Raw genomic sequence first — 22,184 nt, 5'->3', positions numbered from 1 at the left:
TTTCCCTCTTTCGTAGGGAAAGAATTCCCGGCGTTCCCTTCGCATCTCAAGAGGAGGCGCTTTCCACAGGAAAGGCGAGAGGAACTCCAGGGTCGAGCCACCATTCCAAGAGTCCCCCAGATGGGTCAGTCCATTCCAGAGGAACCTGATTTCCCTGCACTGCCTTGACGTTCAAGCCGAGGGTCGACTCCCACCACGTGTGCACGTGGGACAGCCCTGTGGGAAAGCCTCGTGGGAAAGCCTCGTGGGAAAGCCTCGAGGGAAAACCATAGATCCTTTGATCCACGCGGCGGACTGCGTGACACTGCTGCTACCGCTCTGGAGGAAAGCTCAAGTGCATGCCCGCATTCGAGACGAGGACTGACTCCCCAGGGGAGACTCCAGAAGTACCCCAAGATCCATGTCAGCACTGGAGAGGAATCCTCAGGTTCCAGCCCCGCCTCCACACAAGGTCTTAGGCCCCGGCATCGACGGGAGAGGAATCCCGAGAGGCCCCCGAGGAACTCGCATGGGGACTGGCCTTTCCTGAGGCCACCAGAGCGGGTCCCTGAGGTCCCCATCGTAAGTCGAGAGCACCTGCCACAACTCGAAAAAATCCAGGAGGTTTTGCCCTCCAGGCGAGATGAGGCCCATTTCCACTGAGGCTTCTCGAGGCTAATCACATCTAACCACTGGAACTTCCTAAGGGTCCTTCACACTCTTGCTGCAACTCAAGAAGTTCCCCGACATACCCGTCTCCACTCGAGAGGAAGTACGTGGGGTCCCGTACACATCCAGGTAATCCACGTTTCCGCCTCCTAGCTCGAGATGAGGGATCCTGTCCCTGTTTCGTAGGGAAAGCATTCCCGGCGTTCCCGTCGCATCTCAAGAGGAGGCGCTCTCCACAGGAAAGGCGAGAGGAACTCCAGGGTCGTGCCACCATTCCAAGAGTCCCCCAGATGTGTCAGTCCATTCCAGAGGAACCTGTTTTCCCTGCACTGCCTTGACGTTCAAGCCGAGGATCGACTCCCACCACGTGTGCACGTGGGACAGCCCTGTGGGAAAGCCTCGTGGGAAAGCCTCGTGGGAAAGACTCGAGGGAAAACCATAGATCCTTTGATCCACGCGGCGGACTGCGTGACACTGCTGCTACCGCTCTGGAGGAAATCACAAATGCATGCCCGCATTCTAGACGAGCACTGACTCCCCTGGGGAAACTCCAGAAGTACCCCAAGATCCATGTCAGCACTGGAGAGGAATAATCAGGTTCCGGCCCCGACTCCACACAAGGTCTTAGGCCCCGGCATCGACGGCAGAGGAATCCCGACAGGCCCCCGAGGAACTCGCATGGGGACTGGCCTTTCCTGAGGCCACCAGAGCGGGTCCTGAGGTCCCCGTCTTAAGGCGAGAGCACCTGCCGCAACTCGAGAAAATCCAGGAGGTTTTGCCCTCCAGGCGAGATGAGGCCCATTTCCGCTGAGGTTTCTCGTGGCTAATCACATCTAACCACTGGAACTTCCAAAGGGTCCTTCACACCCTTGCTGCAACTCAAGAAGTTCCCCGACATACCCGTCTCCACTCGAGAGGAAGCACGAGAGTCCCGCACACATCCAGGGGAGCCCCGTTTCCGCCTCCTAGCTCGAGATGAGGGATCCTTTCCCTGTTTCATAGGGAAAGAATTCCTGGCGTTACCGTCGCATCTCAAGAGGAGGCTCTCTCCACAGGAAAGGCGAGAGGAACTCCAGGATCCTGCCACCATTCGAAGAGTCCCCCAGACGTGTCAGTCCATTCCAGAGGAACCTGTTTTCCCTGCACTGCCTTGACGTTCAAGCCCAGTATCGGCACCCACCACGTGTGCTCGTGTTACAGCCCTGTGGGAAAGCCTCCTGGGAAAGCCTCGTGGGAAAGACTCGAGGGAAAACCATAGATCATTTGACCACGCGGCAGACTGTGTGACACTGCTGCTACCGCTCTGGAGGAAAGCGCAAGTGCATGCCCGCATTCGAGACGTGGACTGACTCCCCTGGGGAGACTCCAGAAGTACCCCAAGATCCATGTCAGCACTGGAGAGGAATCCTCAGGTTCCGGCCCCGACTCCACACAAGGTCTTAAGACCCGGCATCGACGGGAGAGGAATCCCGAGAGGCCCCCGAGGAACTCGCATGGGGACTGGCCTTTCCTGAGGCCACCAGAGCGGGTCCCGGAGGTCCCCGTCAAAAGTCGAGAGCACCTGCCGCAACTCGAGAAAATCCAGGAGGTTTTGCCCTCCAGGCGAGATGAGGCCCATTTCCGCTGAGGCTTCTCGAGGCTAATCACATCTAACCACTGGAACTTCCAAAGGGTCCTTCACACCGTTGCTGCAAATCAAGAAGTTCCCCGACATACCCGTCTCCACTCGAGAGGAAGCACGAGAGTCCCGCACACATCCAGGGGAGCCCCGTTTCCGCCTCCTAGCTCGAGGTGAGGGATCCTTTCCCTGTTTCGTAGGGAAAGAATTCCCGGCATTCCCGTCGCATCTCAAGAGGAGGCGCTCCCCACAGGAAAGGCGAGAGGAACTCCAGGGTCGTGCCACCATTCCAAGAGTCCCCCAGATATGTCAGTCCATTCCAGAGGAACCTGTCTTCCCTGCACTGCCTTGACGTTCAAGCGGAGGATCGACGCCCACCACGTGTGCACGTGGGACCGCCCTGAGGGCAAGCCTCGTGGGAAAGCATCGAGGGAAAGACTCGAGGGAAAACCATAGATCCTTTGATCCCCGCGTCGGACTGCGTGACACTGCTGCTACCGCTCTGGAGGAAAGCACAAGTGCATGCCTGCATTCGAGACGAGGACTGACTCCCCTGGGGAGACTCCAGAAGTACCCCAAGATCCATGTCAGCAATGGAGAGGAATCCTCAGGTTCCGGACCTGACCCAACACAAGGTCTTAGGCCCCGGCATCGACGGGAGAGGAATCCCGAGAGGACCCCGAGGAACTCGCATGGGGACTGGCCTTTCCTGAGGCCACCAGAGCGGGTCCCTGAGGTCCCCGTCGTAAGTCGAGAGCACCTGCCGCAACTCGAGAAAATCCAGGAGGTTTTGCCCTCCAGGCGAGATGAGGCCCATTTCCGCTGAGGCTTCTCGAGGCTAATCACATCTAACCACTGGAACTTCCAAAGGGTCCTTCACACCCTTGCTGCAACTCAAGAAGTTCCCCGACATACCCGTCTCCACTCGAGAGGAAGTACGTGGGGTCCCGCACACATCCAGGTAATCCACGTTTCCGCCTCCTAGCTCGAGATGAGGGATCCTTTCCCTGTTTCGTAGGGAAAGAATTCCCGGCGTTACCGTCGCATCTCAAGAGGAGGCGCTCTCCACAGGAAAGGCGAGAGGAACTCCAGGGTCGTGCCACCATTCCAAGAGTCCCCCAGATGTGTCAGTCCATTCCAGAGGAACCTGTTTTCCCTGCACTGCCTTGACGTTCAAGCCGAGGATCGACTCCCACCACGTGTGCACGTGGGACAGCCCTGTGCGAAAGCCTCGTGGGAAAGCCTCGTGAGAAACACTCGAGGGAAAACCATAGATCCTTTGATCCACGCGGCGGACTGCGTGACACTGCTGCTACCGCTCTGGAGGAAAGCGCAAGTGCATGCCCGCGTTCGAGACGAGGACTGACTCCCCTGGGGAGACTCCAGAAGTAGCCCAAGATCCATGTCAGCACTGGAGAGGCATCCTCAGGTTCTGGCCCCGACTCCACACAAGGTCTTAGGCCCCGGCATCGACGGGACAGGAATCCCGAGAGGCCCCCGAGGAACTCGCATGGGGACTGGCCTTTCCTGAGGCCACCAGAGCGGGTCCCTGAGGTCCCCGTCGTAAGTAGAGAGCACCTGCCGCAACTCGAGAAAATCCAGGAGGTTTTGCCCTCCAGGCGAGATGAGGCCCATTTCCGCTGAGGCTTCTCGAGGCTAATCACATCTAACCTCTGGAACTTCCAAAGGGTCCTTCACACCCTTGCTGCAAGTCCAGAAGTTCCCCGACATACCCGTCTCCACTCGAGAGGAAGCACGAGGTTCCCGCACACATCCAGGGGAGCCCCGTTTCCGCCTCCTAGCTCGAGATGAGGGATCCTTTCCCTGTTTCGCAGGGAAAGAATTCCCGGCGTTCCCGTCGCATCTCAAGAGAAGGCGCTCTCCACAGGAAAGGCGAGAGGAACTCCAGGGTCGTGCCACCATTCCAAGAGTCCCCCAGATGTGTCAGTCCATTCCAGAGGAACCTGTTTTCCCTGCACTGCCTTGACGTCAAAGCCGAGGATTGACTCCCACCACGTGTGCACGTGGGACAGCCCTGTGGGAAAGCCTCGTGGGAAAGCCTCGTGGGAAAGACTCGAGGGAAAACCATAGATCCTTTGATCCACGCGGCGGACTGCGTGACACTGCTGCTACTACTCTGGAGGAAAGCGCAAGTGTATGCCCGCATTCGAGACGAGGACTGACTCCCCTGGGGAGACTCCAGAAGTACCCCAAGATCCATGTCAGCACTGGAGAGGAATCCTCAGGTTCCGGCCCCGACTCCACACAATGTCTTAGGCCCCGGCATCGACGGGAGAGGAATCCCGAGAGGCCCCCGAGGAACTCGCATGGGGACTGGACTTTCCTGAGGCCACCAGAGCGGGTCCCTGAGGTCCCCGTCGTAAGTCGAGAGCACCTGCCGCAACTCGAGAAAATCCAGGAGGTTTTGCCCTCCAGGCGAGATGAGGCCCATTTCCGCTGAGGCTTCTCGAGGCTAATCACATCTAACCGCTGGAACTTCCAAACGGTCCTTCACACCCTTGCTGCAACTCACGAAGTTCCCCGACATACCCGTCTCCACTCGAGAGGAAGCACGAGGTTCCCGCACACATCCAGGGGAGCCCCGTTTCCGCCTCCTAGCTCGAGATGAGGGATCCTTTCCCTGTTTCGCAGGGAAAGAATTCCCGGCGTTCCCGTCGCATCTCAAGAGAAGGCGCTCTCCACAGGAAAGGCGAGAGGAACTCCAGGGTCGTGCCACCATTCCAAGAGTCCCCCAGATGGGTCAGTCCATTCCAGAGGAACCTGTTTTCCGTGCACTGCCTTGACGTTCAAGCTGAGGATCGACTCCCACCACGTGTGCACGTGGGACAGCCCTGTGGGAAAGCCTCGTGGGAAAGCCTCGAGGGAAAGACATAGATCCCTTGATGCACGCAGCGGAATGCGTGACACTACTGCTACCGCTCTTGAGGGAAGCGCAAGTGCATGTCTGCATTCGAGACGAGGACTGACTCCCCTGGGGAGACTCCAGAAGTACCCAAAGATCCATGTCAGCACTGGAGAGGAATCCTCAGGTTCCGGCCCCGACTCCACACAAGTTCTTAGGCCCCGGCATCGATGGGAGAGGAAACCCGAGAGGCCCCCGTGGAACTCGCATGGGGACTGGCCTTTCCTGAGGCCACCAGAGCGGGTCCCTGAGGTCCCCGTCGTAAGTCGAGAGCACCTGCCGCAACTCGAGTAAATCCAGGAGGTTTTGCCCTCCAGGCGAGATGAGGCCCATTTCCGCTGAGCCTTCTCGAGGCTAATCACACCTAACCACTGGAACTTCCAAAGGGTCCTTCACACCCATGGTGCAACTCAAGAAGTTCCCCGACATACCCGACGCCACTCGAGAGGAAGAACGAGGGTCCCGCACACATCCAGGGGAGCCCCGTTTCCGCCTCATAGCTCGAAATGAGGGATCCTTTCCCTTTTTCGAAGGGAAAGAATTCCCGGCATTCCCGTCATATCTCAAGAGGAGGCGCTCTCCACAGGAAAGGCGAGAGGAACTCCAGGGTCGTGCCACCATTCCAAGAGTTCCCCAGATGTGTCCGTCCATTCCAGAGGAACCTGTTTTCCCTGCACTACCTCGACGTTCAAGCCGAGGATCGACTCCCACCACGTGTGCACGTGGGACAGCCCTGTGGGAAAGCGTCGTGGGAAAGCCTCGTGGGAAAGACTCGAGGGAAAACCATAGATCCTTTGATCCACGCGGCGGACTGCGTGACACTGCTGCTACCGCTCTGGAGGAAAGCGCAAGTGCATGCCCGCATTCGAGACGAGGACTGACTCCCCTGGGGAGACTCCAGAAGTAGCCCAAAATCCATGTCAGCACTGGAGAGGAATCCTCAGGTTCCGGCCCAGACTCCACACAAGGTCTTAGGCCCCGGCATCGCCGGGAGAGGAATCCCGAGAGCCCCCCGAGGAACTCGCATGGGGACTGGCCTTTCCTGAGGCCACCAGAGCGGGTCCCTGAGGTCCCCGTCGTAAGTCGAGAGCACCTGCCGCAACTCGAGAAAATCCAGGAGGTGTTGCCCTCCAGGCGAGATGAGGCCCATTTCCGCTGAGGCTTCTCGAGGCTAATCACATCTAACCACTGGAACTTCCAAAGGGACCTTCACACCCTTGCTGCAACTCAAGAAGTTCCCCGACATACCCGTCTCCACTCGAGAGGAAGCACGAGGGTCCCGCACACATCCAGGGGAGCCCCGTTTCCGCCTCCTAGCTCGAGATGAGGGATTCTTTCCCTGCTTCGTTGGGAAAGAATTCCCGGCGTTCCCGTCGCATCTCAAGAGTAGGCGCTCTCCACAGGAAAGGCGAGAGGAACTCCAGGGTCGTGCCACCATTCCAAGAGTCCCCCAGATGTGTCAGTCCATTCCAGAGGAACCTGTTTTCCCTGCACTGCCTTGACGTTCAAGCCGAGGATCGACTCCCACCACGTGTGCACGTGGGACAGCCCTGTGGGAAAGCCTCTTGGGAAAGCCTCGAGGGAAAGCCATAGATCCCTTGATGCACGCGGCCGAATGCGTGACACTGCTGCTACCGCTTTGGAGGGAAGCGCAAGTGCATGTCTGCATTCGAGATGAGGACTGACTCCCCTGGGGAGACTCCATAAGTACCCCAAGATCCATGTCAGCACTGGAGAGGAATCCTCAGGTTCCAGCCCCGACTCCACACAAGGTCTTAGGCCCCGGCATCGACGGGAGAGGAATCCCGAGAGGCCCCCGAGGAACTCGCATGGGGACTGGCCTTTCCTGAGGCCACCAGAGCGGGTCCCTGAGGTCCCCGTCGTAAGTCGAGAGCACCTGCCGCAACTCGAGAAAATCCAGGAGGTTTTGCCCTCCAAGCGAGATGAGGCCCATTTCCGCTGAGGCTTCTCGAGGCTAAACACATCTAACCACTGGAACTTACAAAGGGTCCTTCACACCCTTGCTGCAAGTCCAGAAGTTCCCCGACATACCCGTGTCCACTCGAGAGGAAGCACGAGGGTCCCGCACACATCCAGGGGAGCCCCGTTTCCGCCTCCTAGCTCGAGATGAGGGATCCTTTCCCTGTTTCGTAGGGAAAGAATTCCCGGCGTTCCCGTCGCATCTCAAGAGGAGGCGCTCTCCACAGGAAAGGCGAGAGGAACTCCAGGGTCGTGCCACCATTCCAAGAGTCAGCCAGATGTGTAAGTCCATTCCAGAGGAACCTTTTTTCCCTGCACTGCCTTGACGTTCAAGCCGAGGTTCGACTCTTACCACGTGTGCACGTGGGACAGCCCTGTGGGAAAGCCTCGTGGGAAAGCCTCGTGGGAAAGACTCGAGGGAAAACCATAGATCCTTTGATCCACGCGGCGGACTGCGTGACACTGCTGCTACCGCTCTGGAGGAAAGCGCAAGTGCATGCCCGCATTCGAGACGAGGACTGACTCCCCTGGGGAGACTCCAGAAGTAGCCCAAAATCCATGTCAGCACTGGAGAGGAATCCTCAGGTTCCGGCCCCGACTCCACACAAGGTCTTAGGCCCCGGCATCGCCGGGAGAGGAATCCCGAGAGCCCCCCGAGGAACTCGCATGGGGACTGGCCTTTCCTGAGGCCACCAGAGCGGGTCCCTGAGGTCCCCGTCGTAAGTCGAGAGCACCTGCCGCAACTCGAGAAAATCCAGGAGGTTTTGCCCTCCAGGCGAGATGAGGCCCATTTCCGCTGAGGCTTCTCGAGGCTAATCACATCTAACCACTGGAACTTCCAAAGGGTCCTTCACACCCTTGCTGCAACTCAAGAAGTTCCCCGACATACCCGTCTCCACTCGAGAGGAAGCACGAGGGTCCCGCACACATCCAGGGGAGCCCAGTTTCCGCCTCGTAGCTCGAGATGAGGGATTCTTTCCCTGCTTCGTTGGGAAAGAATTCCCGGCGTTCCCGTCGCATCTCAAGAGTAGGCGCTCTCCACAGGAAAGGCGAGAGGAAATCCAGGGTCGTGCCACCATTCCAAGAGTCCCCCAGATGTGTCAGTCCATTCCAGAGGAACCTGTTTTCCCTGCACTGCCTTGACGTTCAAGCCGAGGATCGACTCCCACCACGTGTGCACGTGGGACAGCCCTGTGGGAAAGCCTCTTGGGAAAGCCTCGAGGGAAAGCCATAGATCCCTTGATGCACGCGGCGGAATGCGTGACACTGCTGCTACCGCTTTGGAGGGAAGCGCAAGTGCATGTCTGCATTCGACATGAGGACTGACTCCCCTGGGGAGACTCCATAAGTACCCCAAAATCCATGTCAGCACTGGAGAGGAATCCTCAGGTTCCGGCCGCGACTCCACACAAGGTCTTAGGCCCCGGCATCGACGGGAGAGGAAACCCTAGAGGCCCCCAAGGAACTCGCATGGGGACTGGCCTTTCCTGAGGCCACCAGAGCGGGTCCCGGAGGTCCCCGTCGTAAGTCGAGAGCACCTGCCGCAACTCGAGAAAATCCAGGAGGTTTTGCCCTCCAGGCGAGATGAGGCCCATTTCCATTGAGGCTTCTCGAGGCTAATCACATCTAAACACTGGAACTTCCAAAGGGTCCTTCACACCCTTGCTGCAACTCAAGAAGTTCCCCGACATACCCGACTCCACTCGAGAGGAAGAAAGAGGGTCCCGCACACATCCAGGGGAGCCCCGTTTCCGCCTCCTAGCTCGAGGCGAGGGATCCTTTCCCTTTTTCGAAGGGAAAGAATTCCCGGCGTTCCCGTCGCATCTCAAGAGGAGGCGCTCTCCACAGGAAAGGCGAGAGGAACTCCAGGGTCGTGCCACCATTCCAAGAGTCCCCCAGATGTGTCCGTCCATTCCAGAGGAACCTGTTTTCCCTGCACTGCCTCGACGTTCAAGCCGAGGATCGACTCCCACCACGTGTGCACGTGGGACAGCCCTGTGGGAAACCCTCGTGGGAAAGCCTCGAGGGAAAGCCATAGATCCCTTGATCCACTCGGCAGAATGCGTGACACTGCTACTACCGCTCTGGAGGAAAGCGCAAGTGCATGCCCGCATTCGAGACGAGGCCTGACTCCCCTGGGGAGACTCCAGAAGTACCCCAAGATCCATGTCAGCACTGGAGAGGAATCCTCAGGGTCCAGCCCCGTCTCCACACAAGGTCTTAGGACCCGGCATCGACGGGAGAGGAATCCCGAGAGGCCCCCGAGGAACTCGCATGGGGACTGGCCTTTCCTGAGGCCACCAGAGCGGGTCCCTGAAGTCCCCCTCGTAAGTCGAGAGCACCTGCCGCAACTCGAGAAAATCCAGGAGGTTTTGCCCTCCAGGCGAGATGAGGCCCATTTCCGCTGAGGCTTCTCGAGGCTAATCACATCTAACCGCTGGGACTTCCAAAGGGTCCTTCACACCCTTGCTGCAACTCAAGAATTTCCCGGACATACCCGTCTCCACTCGAGAGGAAGCACGAGGGTCCCGCACACATCCAGGGGAGCCCCGTTTCCGCCTCCTAGCTCGAGATGAGGGATCCTTTCCCTGTTTCGTAGGGAAAGAATTCCCGGCGTTCCCGTCGCATCTCAAGAGGAGGCGCTCTCCACAGGAAAGGCGAGAGGAACTCCAGGGTCGTTCCACCATTCCAAGAGTCCCCCAGATGTGTCAGTCCATTCCAGAGGAACCTGTTTTCCCTGCACTGCCTTGACGTTCAAGCCGAGGATCGACTCCCACCACGTGTGCACGTGGGACAGCCCTGTGGGAAAGCCTCGTGGGAAAGCCTCGAGGGAAAGCCATAGATCCCGTGATGCACGCGGCGGACTGCGTGACACTGCTGCTACCGCTCTGGAGGGAAGCGCAAGTGCATGTCTGCATTCGAGATGAGGACTGACTCCCCTGGGGAGACTCCAGAAGTACCCTAAGATCCATGTCGGCACTGGAGAGGAATCCTCAGGTTCCGGCCGCGACTCCACACAAGGTCTTAGGCCCCGGCATCAACGGGAGAGGAAACCCGAGAGGCCCCCAAGGAACTCGCATGGGGACTGGCCTTTCCTGAGGCCACCAGAGCGGGTCCCTGAGGTCCCCGTCGTAAGTCGAGAGCACCTGCCGCAACTCGAGAAAATCCAGGAGGTTTTGCCCTCCAGGCGAGATGAGGCCCATTTCCGCTGAGGCTTCTCGAGGCTAATCACATCTAACCACTGGAACTTCCAAAGGGTCCTTCACACCCTTGCTGCAACTCAACAAGTTCCCCGACATACCCGACTCCACTCGAGAGGAAGTACGAGGGTCCCGCACACATCGAGGGGAGCCCCGTTTCTGCCTCCTAGCTCGAGATGAGGGATCCTTTCCCTTTTTCGAAGGGAAAGAATTCCCGGCGTTCCCGTCGCATCTCAAGAGGAGGCGCTCTCCACAGGAAAGGCGAGAGGAACTCCAGGGTCGTGCCACCATTCCAAGAGTCCCCCAGATGTGTCCGTCCATTCCAGAGGAACCTGTTTTCCCTGCACTGCCTCGACGTTCAAGCCGAGGATCGACTCCCACCACGTGTGTACGTGGGACAGCCCTGTGGGAAAGCCTCGTGGGAAAGCCTCGTGGGAAAGACTCGAGGGAAAACCATAGATCCTTTGATCCACGCGGCGGACTGCGTGACACTGCTGCTACCGCTCTGGAGGAAAGCGCAAGTGCATGCCCGCATTCGAGACGAGGACTGACTCCCCTGGGGAGACTCCAGAAGTACCCCAAGATCCATGTCAGCACTGGAGAGGAATCCTCAGGTTCCGGCCCCGACTCCACACAAGGTCTTAGGGCCCGGCATCGACGGGAGAGGAATCCCGAGAGGCCCCCGAGGTACTCGCATGGGGACTGGCCCTTCCTGAGGCCACCAGAGCGGGTCCCTGAGGTCCCCGTCATAAGGCGAGAGCACCTGCCGCAACTCGAGAAAATCCAGGAGGTTTTGCCCTCCAGGCGAGATGAGGCCCATTTCTGCTGAGGCTTCTCGAGGCTAATCACGTCTAACCGCTGGAACTTCCAAAGGGTCCTTCACACACTTGCTGCAACTCAAGAAGTTCCCCGACATACTCGTCTCCACTCGAGAGGAAGCACGAGGGTCCCGCACACATCCAGGGGAGCCCCGTTTCCGGCTCCTAGCTCGAGATGAGGGATCCTTTCCCTGTTTCGTAGGGAAAGAATTCCCGGCGTTCCCGTCGCATCTCAAGAGGAGGCGCTCTCCACAGGAAAGGCGAGAGGAACTCCAGGGTCGTGCCACCATTCCAAGAGTCAGCCAGATGTGTAAGTCCATTCCAGAGGAACCTTTTTTCCCTGCACTGCCTTGACGTTCAAGCCGAGGTTCGACTCTTACCACGTGTGCACGTGGGACAGCCCTGTGGGAAAGCCTCGTGGGAAAGCCTCGTGGGAAAGACTCGAGGGAAAACCATAGATCCTTTGATCCACGCGGCGGACTGCGTGACACTGCTGCTACCGCTCTGGAGGAAAGCGCAAGTGCATGCCCGCATTCGAGACGAGGACTGACTCCCCTGGGGAGACTCCAGAAGTAGCCCAAAATCCATGTCAGCACTGGAGAGGAATCCTCAGGTTCCGGGCCCGACTCCACACAAGGTCTTAGGCCCCGGCATCGCCGGGAGAGGAATCCCGAGAGCCCCCCGAGGAACTCGCATGGGGACTGGCCTTTCCTGAGGCCACCAGAGCGGGTCCCTGAGGTCCCCGTCGTAAGTCGAGAGCACCTGCCGCAACTCGAGAAAATCCAGGAGGTTTTGCCCTCCAGGCGAGATGAGGCCCATTTCCGCTGAGGCTTCTCGAGGCTAATCACATCTAACCACTGGAACTTCCAAAGGGTCCTTCACACGCTTGCTGCAACTCAACAAGTTCCCCGACATACCCGACTCCACTCGAGAGGAAGTACGAGGGTCCCGCACACATCGAGGGGAGCCCCGTTTCTGCCTCCTAGCTCGAGATGAGGGATCCTTTCCCTTTTTCGAAGGGAAAGAATTCCCGGCGTTCCCGTCGCATCTCAAGAGGAGGCGCTCTCCACAGGAAAGGCGAGAGGAACTCCAGGGTCGTGCCACCATTCCAAGAGTCCCCCAGATGTGTCCGTCCATTCCAGAGGAACCTGTTTTCCCTGCACTGCCTCGACGTTCAAGCCGAGGATCGACTCCCACCACGTGTGTACGTGGGACAGCCCTGTGGGAAAGCCTCGTGGGAAAGCCTCGTGGGAAAGACTCGAGGGAAAACCATAGATCCTTTGATCCACGCGGCGGACTGCGTGACACTGCTGCTACCGCTCTGGAGGAAAGCGCAAGTGCATGCCCGCATTCGAGACGAGGACTGACTCCCCTGGGGAGACTCCAGAAGTACCCCAAGATCCATGTCAGCACTGGAGAGGAATCCTCAGGTTCCGGCCCCGACTCCACACAAGGTCTTAGGCCCCGGCATTGACGGGAGAGGAATCCCGAGAGGCCCCCGAGGAACTCGCATGGGGACTGGCCTTTCCTGAGGCCACCAGAGCGGGTCCCTGAGGTCCCCGTCATAAGGCGAGAGCACCTGCCGCAACTCGAGAAAATCCAGGAGGTTTTGCCCTCCAGGCGAGATGAGGCCCATTTCCGCTGAGGCTTCTCGAGGCTAATCACGTCTAACCGCTGGAACTTCCAAAGGGTCCTTCACACACTTGCTGCAACTCAAGAAGTTCCCCGACATACTCGTCTCCACTCGAGAGGAAGCACGAGGGTCCCGCACACATCCAGGGGAGCCCCGTTTTCGCCTCCAAGCTCGAGATGAGGGATCCTTTCCCTGTTTCGTAGGGAAGGAATTCCCGGCGTTCCCGTCGCATCTCAAGAGGAGGCGCTCTCCACAGGAAAGGCGAGAGGAACTCCAGGGTCGTGCCACCATTCCAAGAGTCCCCCAGATGTGTCAGTCCATTCCAGAGGAACCTGTTTTCCCTGCACTGCCTTGACGTTCAAGCCGAGGATCGACTCCCACCACGTGTGCACGTGGGACAGCCCTGTGCGAAAGCCTCGTGGGAAAGCCTCGTGAGAAACACTCGAGGGAAAACCATAGATCCTTTGATCCACGCGGCGGAATGTGTGACACTGCTGCTACCGCTCTGGAGGAAAGCGCAAGTGCATGCCCGCATTCGAGACGAGGACTGACTCCCCTGGGGAGACTCCAGAAGTACCCCAAGATCCATGTCAGCACTGGAGAGGAATCCTCAGGTTCCGGCCCCGACTCCACACAAGGTCTTAGGCCCCGGCATCGACGGGAGAGTAATCCCGAGAGGCCCCCGAGGAACTCGCATGGGGACTGGCCTTTCCTGAGGCCACCAGAACGGGTCCCTGAGGTCCCCGTTGTAAGTCGAGAGCATCTGCCGCAACTCGAGAAAATCCAGGAGGTTTTGCCCTCCAGGCGTGATGAGGCCCATTTCCGCTGAGGATTCTCGAGGCTAATCACATCTAACCGCTGGAACTTCCAAAGGGTCCTTCACACCCTTGCTGCATCTCAAGAAGTTCCCCGACATACCCGTCTCCACTCGAGAGGAAGCACGTGGGTCCCGCACACATCCAGGGGAGCCCCGTTTCCGCCTCCTAGCTCGAGATGAGGGATCCTTTCCCTGTTTCGAAGGGAAGGAATTCCCGGCGTTCCCGTCGCATGTCAAGAGGAGGCGCTCTCCACAGGAAAGGCGAGAGGAACTCCAAGGTCGTGCCACCATTCCAAGAGTCCCCCAGATGTGTCAGTCCATTCAAAAGGAACCTGTTTTCCCTGCACTGCCTTATCGTTCAAGCCGAGGATCGACTCCCACAACGTGTGCACGTGGGACAGCCCTGTGGGAAAGCCTCGTGGGAAAGCCTCGTGAGAAACACTCGAGGGAAAACCATAGATCCTTTGATCCACGCGGCGGACTGCGTGACACTGCTGCTACCGCTCTGGAGGAAAGCGCAAGTGCATGCCCGCATTCGAGACGAGGACTGACTCCCCTGGGGAGACTCCAGAAGTACCCCAAGATCCATGTCAGCACTGGAGAGGAATCCTCAGGTTCAGGCCCCGACTCCACACAAGGTCTTAGGCCCCGGCATCGACGGGAGAGGAATCCCGAGAGCCCCCCGAGGAACTCGCACGGGGACTGGCCTTTCCTGAGGCCACCAGAGCGGGTCCCTGAGGTCCCCGTTGTAAGTCGAGAGCACCTGCCGCAACTCGAGAAAATCCAGGAGGTTTTGCCCTCCAGGCGAGATGAGGCCCATTTCCGCTGAGGATTCTCGAGGCTAATCACATCTAACCGCAGGAACTTCCAAAGGGTCCTTCACACCCTTGCTGCATCTCAAGAAGTTCCCCGACATACCCGTCTCCACTCGAGAGGAAGCACGAGGGTCCCGCACACATCCAGGGGAGCCCCGTTTCCGCCTCCTAGCTCGAGATGAGGGATCCTTTCCCTGTTTCGAAGGGAAAGAATTCCTGGCGTTCCCGTCGCATCTCAAGAGGAGGCGCTCTCCACAGGAAAGGGGAGAGGAACTCCAGGGCCGTGCCACCATTCCAAGAGTCACCCAGATGTGTCAATCCATTCCAGAGGAATCTGTTTTCCCTGCACTGCCTTGACGTTCAAGCCGAGGATCGACTCCCACCACGTGTGCACGTAGGACAGCCCTGTGGGAAAGCCTCTTGGGAAAGCCTCGAGGGAAAGCCATAGATCCCTTGATGCACGCGGCGGACTGCGTGACACTGCTGCTACCGCTTTGGAGGGAAGCGCAAGTGCATGTCTGCATTCGAGATGAGGACTGACTCCCCTGGGGAGACTCCAGAAGTACCCCAAGATCCATGTCAGCATTGGAATGGAATCCTCAGGTTCCGGCCGCGACTCCACACAAGGTCTTAGGCCCCGGCATCTACGGGCGAGGAAACCCGAGAGGCCCCCAAAGAACTCGCATGGGGACTGGCCTTTCCTGAGGCCACCAGAGCGGGTCCCTGAGGTCCCCGTCGTAAGTCGAGAGCACCTGCCGCAACTCGAGAAAATCCAGGAGGTTTTGCCCTCCAGGCGAGATGAGGCCCATTTCCGCTGAGGCTTCTCGAGGCTAATCACATCTAACCACTGGAACTTCCAAAGGGTCCTTCACACCCTTGCTGCAACTCAAGAAGTTCCCCGACATACCCGACTCCACTCGAGAGGAAGAACGAGGGTCCCGCACACATCCAGGGGAGCCCCGTTTCCGCCTCCTAGCTCGAGATGAGGGATCCTTTCCCTGTTTCGAAGGGAAAGAATTCCCGGCGTTCCCGTCGCATCTCAAGAGGAGGCGCTCTCCACAGGAAAGGCGAGAGGAACTCCAGGGTCTTGCCACCATTCCAAGAGTCCCCCAGATGTGTCCGTCCATTCCAGAGGAACCTGTTTTCCCTGCACTGCCTCGACGTTCAAGCCGAGGATCGACTCCCACCACGTGTGCACGTGGGACAGCCCTGTGGGAAAGCCTCGGGGGAAAGCCACGAGGGAAAGACATAGATCCCTTGATGCACCCGGCGGAATGCGTGACACTGCTGCTACCGCTCTGGAGGGAAGCGCAAGTGCATGTCTGCATTCGAGACGAGGACTGACTCCCCATGGGAGACTCCAGAAGTACCCCAAGATCCATGTCAGCACTGGAGAGGAATCCTCAGGTTCCGGCCCCGACTCCACACAAGGTCTTAGGCCCCAGCATCGACGGGAGAGGAATCCTGAGAGGCCCCCGAGGATCTCAGATGGCGACTGGCCTTTCCTGAGGCCACCAGAGCGGGTCCCTGAGGTCCCCGTCGTAAGTCGAGAGCACATGCCGCAACTCGAGAAAATCCAGGAGGTTTTGCCCTCCAGGCGAGATGAGGCCCATTTCCGCTGAGGCTTCTCGAGGCTAATCACATCTAACCACTGGACCTTCCAAAGGGTCCTTCACACCCTTGCTGCAACTCAAGAAGTTCCCCGACATACCCGTCTGCACTCGAGAGGAAGCACGAGGGTCCCGCACACATCCAGGGGAGCCCCGTTTCCGCCTCCGAGCACGAGATGAGGGATCCTTTCCCTGTTTCGTAGGGAAAGAATTCCCGGCGTTCCCGTCGCATCTCAAGAGGAGGCGCTCTCCACAGGAAAGGCGAGAGGAACTCCAGGGTCGTGCCACCATTCCAAGAGTCCCCCAGATGTGTCAGTCCATTCCAGAGGAACCTGTTTTCCCTGCACTGCCTTGACGTTCAAGCCGAGGATCGACTCCCACCACGTGTGCACGTGGGACAGCCCTGTGGGAAAGCCTCGTGGGAAAGCCTCGTGGGAAAAACTCGAGGGAAAACCATAGATCCTTTGATCCACGCGGCGGACTGCGTGACACTGCTGCTACCGCTCTGGAGGAAAGCGCAAGTGCATGCCCGCATTCGAGACGAGGACTGACTCCCCTGGGGAGACTCCAGAAGTACCCCAAGATCCATGTCAGCACTGGAGAGGAATCCTCAGGTTCCGGCCCCGACTCCACACAAGGTCTTAGGCCCCGGTATCGACGGGAGAGGAATCCCGAGAGGCCCCCGTGGAACTCGCATGGGGACTGGCCTTTCCTGAGGCCACCAGAGCGGGTCCCTGAGGTCCCCGTCGTAAGTCGAGAGCACCTGCCGCAACTCGAGAAAATCCAGGAGGTTTTGCCCTCCAGGAGAGATGAGGCCCATTTCCGCTGAGGCTTCTCGAGGCTAATCACGTCTAACCGCTGGAACTTCCAAAGGGTCCTTCACACCCTTGCTGCAACTCAAGAAGTTCCCCGACATACTCGTCTCCACTCGAGAGGAAGCACGAGGGTCCCGCACACATCCAGGCGAGCCCCGTTTTCGCCTCCTAGCTCGAGATGAGGGATCCTTTCCCTGTTTCGTAGGGAAGGAATTCCCGGCGTTCCCGTCGCATCTCAAGAGGAGGCGCTCTCCACAGGAAAGGCGAGAGGAACTCCAGGGTCGTGCCACCATTCCAAGAGTCCCCCAGATGTGTCAGTCCATTCCAGAGGAACCTGTTATCCCTGCACTGCCTTGACGTTCAAGCCGAGGATCGACTCCCACAACGTGTGCACGTGGCACAGCCCTGTGTGAAAGCCTCGTGGGAAAGCCTCGTGAGAAACACTCGAGGGAAAACCATAGATCCTTTGATCCACGCGGCGGACTGCGTGACACTGCTGCTACCGCTCTGGAGGAAAGCGCAAGTGCATGCCCGCATTCGAGATGAGGTCTGACTCCCCTGGGGAGACTCCAGAAGTACCCCAAGATCCATGTCAGCACTGGAGAGGAATCCTCAGGTTCCGGCCCCGACTCCACACAAGGTCTTAGGCCCCGGCATCGACGGGAGAGGAATCCCGAGAGGCCCCCGAGGAACTCGCATGGGGACTGGCCTTTCCTGAGGCCACCAGAACGGGTCCCTGAGGTCCCCGTTGTAAGTCGAGAGCACCTGCCGCAACTCGAGAAAATCCAGGAGGTTTTGCCCTCCAGGCGAGATGAGGCCCATTTCCGCTGAGGATTCTCGAGGCTAATCACATCTAACCGCTGGAACTTCCAAAGGGTCCTACACACCCTTGCTGCATCTCAAGAAGTTCCCCAACATACCCGTCTCCACTCGAGAGGAAGCACGAGGGTCCCGCACACATCCAGGGGAGCCCCGTTTCCGCCTCCTAGCTCGAGATGAGGGATCCTTTCCCTGTTTCGTAGGGAAAGAATTCCCGGCATTCCCGTCGCATCTCAAGAGGAGGCGCTCTCCACAGGAAAGGCGAGAGGAACTCCAGGGTCGTGCCACCATTCCAAGAGTCCCCCAGATGTGTCAGTCCATTCCAGAGGAACCTGTTTTCCCTGCACTGCCTTGACGTTCAAGCCGAGGATCGACTCCCACAACGTGTCCACGTGGGACAGCCCTGTGGGAAACCCTCGTGGGAAAGCCTCGAGGGAAAGCCATAAATCCCTTGATCCACTTGGCAGAATGCGTGACACTGCTGCTACCGCTCTGGAGGAAAGCGCAAGTGCATGCCCGCATTCGAGACGAGGACTGACTCCTCTGGGGAGACTCCAGAAGTACCCCAAGATCCATGTCAGCACTGGAGAGGAATCCTCAGGTTCCAGCCCCGACTCCACACAAGGTCTTAGGCCCCGGCATCGACGGGAGAGGAATCCCAAGAGGCCCCCGAGGAACTCGCATGGGGACTGGCCTTTCCTGAGGCCACCAGAGCGGGTCCCTGAGGTCCCCGTCGTAAGTCGAGAGCACCTGCCGCAACTCGAGAAAATCCAGGAGGTTTTGCCCTCCAAGCGAGATGAGGCCCATTTCCGCTGAGGCTTCTCGAGGCTAAACACATCTAACCACTGGAACTTACAAAGGGTCCTTCACACCCTTGCTGCAAGTCCAGAAGTTCCCCGACATACCCGTGTCCACTCGAGAGGAAGCACGAGTGTCCCGCACACATCCAGGGGAGCCCCGTTTCCGCCTCCTAGCTCGAGATGAGGGATCCTTTCCCTGTTTCGTAGGGAAAGAATTCCCGGCGTTCCCGTCGCATCTCAAGAGGAGGCGCTCTCCACAGGAAAGGCGAGAGGAACTCCAGGGTCGTGCCACCATTCCAAGAGTCAGCCAGATGTGTCCGTCCATTCCAGAGGAACCTGTTTTCCCTGCACTGCCTTGACGTTCAAGCCGAGGTTCGACTCTTACCACGTGTGCACGTGGGACAGCCCTGTGGGAAAGCCTCGTGGGAAAGCCTCGTGGGAAAGACACGAGGGAAAACCATAGATCCTTTGATCCACGCGGCGGACTGCGTGACACTGCTGCTACCGCTCTGGAGGAAAGCGCAAGTGCATGCCCGCATTCGAGACGAGGACTGACTCCCCTGGGGAGACTCCAGAAGTAGCCCAAAATCCATGTCAGCACTGGAGAGGAATCCTCAGGTTCCGGGCCCGACTCCACACAAGGTCTTAGGCCCCGGCATCGCCGGGAGAGGAATCCCGAGAGCCCCCCGAGGAACTCGCATGGGGACTGGCCTTTCCTGAGGCCACCAGAGCGGGTCCCTGAGGTCCCCGTCGTAAGTCGAGAGCACCTGCCGCAACTCGAGAAAATCCAGGAGGTTTTGCCCTCCAGGCGAGATGAGGCCCATTTCCGCTGAGGCTTCTCGAGGCTAATCACATCTAACCACTGGAACTTCCAAAGGGTCCTTCACACCCTTGCTGCAACTCAAGAAGTTCCCGAACATACCCGTCTCCACTCGAGAGGAAGCACGAGGGTCCCGCACACATCCAGGGGAGCCCCGTTTCCGCCTCGTAGCTCGAGATGAGGGATTCTTTCCCTGCTTCGTTGGGAAAGAATTCCCGGCGTTCCCGTCGCATCTCAAGAGTAGGCGTTCTCCACAGGAAAGGCGAGAGGAAATCCAGGGTCGTGCCACCATTCCAAGAGTCCCCCAGATGTGTCAGTCCATTCCAGAGGAACCTGTTTTCCCTGCACTGCCTTGACGTTCAAGCCGAGGATCGACTCCCACCACGTGTGCACGTGGGACAGCCCTGTGGGAAAGCCTCTTGGGAAAGCCTCGAGGGAAAGCCATAGATCCCTTGATGCACGCGGCGGAATGCGTGACACTGCTGCTACCGCTTTGGAGGGAAGCGCAAGTGCATGTCTGCATTCGAGATGAGGACTGACTCCCCTGGGGAGACTCCATAAGTACCCCAAGATCCATGTCAGCACTGGAGAGGAATCCTCAGGTTCCGGCCGCGACTCCACACAAGGTCTTAGGCCCCGGCATCGACGGGAGAGGAAACCCGAGAGGCCCCCAAGGACCTCGCATGGGGACTGGCCTTTCCTGAGGCCACCAGAGCGGGTCCCGGAGGTCCCCGTCGTAAGTCGAGAGCACCTGCCGCAACTCGAGAAAATCCAGGAGGTTTTGCCCTCCAGGCGAGATGAGGCCCATTTCCATTGAGGCTTCTCGAGGCTAATCACATCTAAACACTGGAACTTCCAAAGGGTCCTTCACACCCTTGCTGCAACTCAAGAAGTTCCCCGACATACCCGACTCCACTCGAGAGGAAGAACGAGGGTCCCGCACACATCCAGGGGAGCCCCGTTTCCGCCTCCTAGCTCGAGGCGAGGGATCCTTTCCCTTTTTCGAAGGGAAAGAATTCCCGGCGTTCCCGTCGCATCTCAAGAGGAGGCGCTCTCCACAGGAAAGGCGAGAGGAACTCCAGGGTCGTGCCACCATTCCAAGAGTCCCCCAGATGTGTCCGTCCATTCCAGAGGAACCTGTTTTCCCTGCACTGCCTCGACGTTCAAGCCGAGGATCGACTCCCACCACGTGTGCACGTGGGACAGCCCTGTGGGAAACCCTCGTGGGAAAGCCTCGAGGGAAAGCCATAGATCCCTTGATCCACTCGGCAGAATGCGTGACACTGCTACTACCGCTCTGGAGGAAAGCGCAAGTGCATGCCCGCATTCGAGACGAGGCCTGACTCCCCTGGGGAGACTCCAGAAGTACCCCAAGATCCATGTCAGCACTGGAGAGGAATCCTCAGGGTCCAGCCCCGTCTCCACACAAGGTCTTAGGACCCGGCATCGACGGGAGAGGAATCCCGAGAGGCCCCCGAGGAACTCGCATGGGGACTGGCCTTTCCTGAGGCCACCAGAGCGGGTCCCTGAAGTCCCCCTCGTAAGTCGAGAGCACCTGCCGCAACTCGAGAAAATCCAGGAGGTTTTGCCCTCCAGGCGAGATGAGGCCCATTTCCGCTGAGGCTTCTCGAGGCTAATCACATCTAACCGCTGGGACTTCCAAAGGGTCCTTCACACCCTTGCTGCAACTCAAGAATTTCCCGGACATACCCGTCTCCACTCGAGAGGAAGCACGAGGGTCCCGCACACATCCAGGGGAGCCCCGTTTCCGCCTCCTAGCTCGAGATGAGGGATCCTTTCCCTGTTTCGTAGGGAAAGAATTCCCGGCGTTCCCGTCGCATCTCAAGAGGAGGCGCTCTCCACAGGAAAGGCGAGAGGAACTCCAGGGCCGTGCCACCATTCCAAGAGTCACCCAGATGTGTCAATCCATTCCAGAGGAACCTGTTTACCCTGCACTGCCTTGACGTTCAAGCCGAGGATCGACTCCCACCACGTGTGCACGTGGGACAGCCCTGTGGGAAAGCCTCGTGGGAAAGCCTCGTGGGAAAAACTCGAGGGAAAACCATAGATCCTTTGATCCACGCGGCGGACTGCGTGACACTGCTGCTACCGCTCTGGAGGAAAGCGCAAGTGCATGCCCGCATTCGAGACGAGGACTGACTCCCCTGGGGAGACTCCAGAAGTACCCCAAGATCCATGTCAGCACTGGAGAGGAATCCTCAGGTTCCGGCCCCGACTCCACACAAGGTCTTAGGCCCCGGTATCGACGGGAGAGGAATCCCGAGAGGCCCCCGTGGAACTCGCATGGGGACTGGCCTTTCCTGAGGCCACCAGAGCGGGTCCCTGAGGTCCCCGTCGTAAGTCGAGAGCACCTGCCGCAACTCGAGAAAATCCAGGAGGTTTTGCCCTCCAGGAGAGATGAGGCCCATTTCCGCTGAGGCTTCTCGAGGCTAATCACGTCTAACCGCTGGAACTTCCAAAGGGTCCTTCACACCCTTGCTGCAACTCAAGAAGTTCCCCGACATACTCGTCTCCACTCGAGAGGAAGCACGAGGGTCCCGCACACATCCAGGCGAGCCCCGTTTTCGCCTCCTAGCTCGAGATGAGGGATCCTTTCCCTGTTTCGTAGGGAAGGAATTCCCGGCGTTCCCGTCGCATCTCAAGAGGAGGCGCTCTCCACAGGAAAGGCGAGAGGAACTCCAGGGTCGTGCCACCATTCCAAGAGTCCCCCAGATGTGTCAGTCCATTCCAGAGGAACCTGTTATCCCTGCACTGCCTTGACGTTCAAGCCGAGGATCGACTCCCACAACGTGTGCACGTGGCACAGCCCTGTGTGAAAGCCTCGTGGGAAAGCCTCGTGAGAAACAC

The sequence above is a fragment of the Ovis canadensis genome, chromosome 16, assembly GCF_042477335.2.
Source record: "Ovis canadensis isolate MfBH-ARS-UI-01 breed Bighorn chromosome 16, ARS-UI_OviCan_v2, whole genome shotgun sequence".
In the NCBI taxonomy this organism is placed as follows: Eukaryota; Metazoa; Chordata; class Mammalia; order Artiodactyla; family Bovidae; genus Ovis; species Ovis canadensis.
The sequence above is the reverse complement of the archived record's forward strand: the minus strand, read 5'-3'. Positions refer to the sequence as shown.